General features: G+C 56.4%; 1 long non-coding RNA gene across 1 annotated transcript; it reads left to right on the top strand.

Annotated features, from left to right (window-relative positions):
* The first annotated feature begins 2,140 nt into the window (after positions 1–2,140).
* On the top strand, positions 2,141–3,250 carry LOC106727495. Its single transcript, XR_001363710.1, has 3 exons — positions 2,141–2,186; positions 2,272–2,341; positions 2,830–3,250. It is a non-coding gene; the product is annotated as an uncharacterized LOC106727495 (long non-coding RNA).
* The last annotated feature ends 6 nt before the right edge of the window (positions 3,251–3,256 follow it).

The raw sequence follows: 3,256 nt of genomic DNA, 5'->3' as shown, positions 1-3,256 counted from the left end.
TTTTAACAAGCCCCCAAGGCCACCACTTCTTGGGGTTTCGCTTTTTTCCGGGGACGCCTGAGTGTGTAGATGTGAATAAGTATCGTGTGCCTTTGTCCCTGTGAAACGGTCTTTTTAAATTTACTTCCCAGACCTTGGTTACTGACCCTCAGAGGGAGAGGGAAACGTTTCCCTCCCCGACACCTGCCTCCGGGGGCTCGTTCACTAAACACAGACACCCGAGACTCTGGACCGATGACCAGGCCCCGTGGGAACCACTCGCTCGGGGAAGTGAAGAGTCTTGGAGCGGGCCTGGCCCGTGTGACTCAGCGGATAGAGCGTCGGCCCTCGGACTGAAGGGTCCCGGGTTCGATTCCGGTCAAGGGCACTGGGTTGATGGGGTGCAAGCAGGAGTCAGCCAATCGATGCCTCTCTCTCACATCAATGTTTCTCTCTGTGTGTCTGACCCTCCCCGTCCCTTCCGCTCTCTTTAAAAATCAGTGGAGAAATATCCTTGGGGGAGGGTTAACAACAACAAAAAGTGCAGGCCTCTGCTGCCGTCCCCGGCCTCTTCCCCTTCCCCCTCGCCCCCTCCCTTCTTCTGTCCCTTCCCGTCCCTTCCTCAAAACTCCAGTCTAACGTCAGGGGAGATAGCAGGACGGCAGCCTGGGCAGGCTCGGAGCCCAGGGACACCCAGGGCCGGACAGGGTGTGAGAGGCCGCAGGGGAGGAGGGAGCCGCAGGGGAGGAGGGGGCCGCAGGGGAGGAGGGAGCCGCAGGGGAGGAGGGAGCCATCCGGGAGTCACCTCATTAGAACAAAAGACGCTCCTCTCCCCCAGGAAGTTACAAGGGACTTAGGGGTTCTGTGGGGAACCAGGGCCAAAGACTACATCTGAGAACTGGACAGAGACCACGCATCTCATTATTTCACGGGGACACGGCAGCGCCTGATGAGCACCAGCCGCGTGGATGCCGGAGGGTTACCCTGACCCAGAGGTTCCCACGCCTGAACGAGGACGAGGGCCCGGGACGCAGCTGGAAGATCAGTGTCCCCGGTTCCCATGGCGCCCCCTTGGCCCCAGGACCGCTGCGCTGCGGGGTCTGCCGTCGCCCCTGCTCTGCAGGGGAGGCCTGAGGCCTGGATGAGTCCCGCTGGACCCAGCGACCTTGTGCTCTGAGAGCTGGCGGGGGGTGGGGGGGGGGGTAGGTCTGAAAAGGAGAAACAGAGGCCGGAACTTCCGAGCGCGTGGAGACCACAGCCCATCGCGGAGTCCCAGGCTCCTCGTGACCACAGTTAGCCCGGGAGGCAGCCTGTGCCCTCTCACTGCACAATGACGGACAACAGGCCGCTCATGCATTCGGGTGGTTTCCTTCAAACGACTGAATTCTGAGCCTACACCTTGGAGAGATCTGCAAATGGCCCGCAAAGCAGTTCTCACTGAGAGTCGGCAGCCAGGCGATCCACGGCCACGGCCCACGGCCACGGCCATGACCCACAGCCCACACCCACGACCCAAGGCCCACGGCCCACATCCACAGCCCACACCCAAGGCCTACGGCCCACGGCCATGACCCATGGCCCACGGCCCACACCCACCCACAGCCCACACCCACGGCCCACGGCCCAAGGCCCACGGCCACAACCCAAGGCCCAAGGCCCACGGCCCACATCCACAGCCCACACCCAAGGCCTACGGCCCACGGCCATGACCCATGGCCCACGGCCCACACCCACAGCCCACACCCAAGGCCCACAGCCCACGGCTCACAGCTAATGATCAGCTGGCTTTTCTCTGGTTAGCATCTGCTCCAGAAAGATTTGTGTGAAAATGGAAGGAAACCAGGATTCACTCCACAATAGGGGCCATTGTTCTGAGCCGCCGCCTTCCCTTACCTGTTTACCTTTTATTTCACAATCTCACAGGAAGTGAGGGTCAAGGATTTTTGATTCCCGCTTCCCCTCTGGTGAAGGCCAGAGGAGACCAGTTGTTTTTCTGGTTGAAAAAAAAAAAAAAAAAAAAGAAATAGGTAGGACATTCACACGGAGCCAAACACTCCAGGTCACGGTGTGGGATTTCCACCGCATTCCCCGCAACCGCAGGAAGCTGCGCGAGGGGCTGCGCTGCCAGCATCGCTCTGTTCTGTCTATTGCACGTTGTTGATCAGGATCAAAAGCTGGACAGAGATTAGGTTCCTTACTGACCACAGGTGAGGAGGGCAGGACGCACCTGTGAGGGCGGGGGAGGCGGCCGGAGGGCTTCACCACGCTCTCCTCCCCGCTTCCCGGTTCTAGACCAGCCCGCTGTCCGGCCTCTGCTTCTAGAAGTCAGCATCTGCTGAAGACCCCGCGGGGTGGAAGTCAGGTGTGAATTCGAGCGCCAGCTCCAACACAAGGGCAGAGGGAAACCTCCCCAGCAGCCCTGGCCGGGTGGCTAGTGGTTGGAGCATCGTCCCGTACGAGGCAAGGTTGTGGGTTCAGTTCCCGGTCAGAGCAATGCCTAGGTTTGCAGGCTCGATACCCAGGTCTCTGGGCAATCGATGTTTCTCTCTCTCTCTCTATCTCTCTCCATCTCCCCTCCCCTCTCTCCAGAAAAACCTCCCCAGGGTCCAGTCTTCTAATGCCTAAAGTCAGGTACTAGAGAGGAATACCTTTTTAGGGCATTTCTAACTTTTTAATTGCCCTGAAAAAAAATTATTCCAAAAAATTGAAAATTTATAATTCAGTTTTAATCGAGATTGTCATCATGAAATAAAATTAGTGTGTCCAATACATACACACATTTCTGTACTAAAGGCCCAGGCTCTGAACTCGGAATGCTTGGGTTCAACTCCTGTCTCTGTCCCTCACCAGCTCTGGGCCCCAGGGGTCAATATTGACCTCCGGTGCCTCAGTCTCCACGTCTGTGAAATGGGCGGATGGCGACATGTATTTCCCTGGTTCCCATGGACGGAACGAGTGAACAGGAAGTGGTCCCGGCGCACAGTGAGCCCGTCATCTTGTTCGGCTACAACAGCGCAAGAGAGTTTTGTATTTTGGAAAGAACATGAATATGTTTCTAAAAGAAAAAAAAATTAAATGGACAAATCCACACACGGACCAAAACTTTGCACTGTCCAATTTCTTTGCTGATTTTTTGTCTAGAGGATTTATCCAGTGATGTCAGTGGTGTGTTTAAGTCCCCTACTATGATTGTGTTGTTGTAGATCTCTCCCTTGTTATTTTCCAGGAGTTTTTTTATGTGTTTGGGTGCTCCTGCATTGGGTGCATATATGTTTAT

Source organism: Myotis brandtii, unplaced genomic scaffold, assembly GCF_000412655.1.
Source record: "Myotis brandtii unplaced genomic scaffold, ASM41265v1 scaffold434, whole genome shotgun sequence".
Lineage (NCBI taxonomy): Eukaryota > Metazoa > Chordata > Mammalia > Chiroptera > Vespertilionidae > Myotis > Myotis brandtii.
This window is presented reverse-complemented; position numbering and strand designations above follow the sequence as displayed.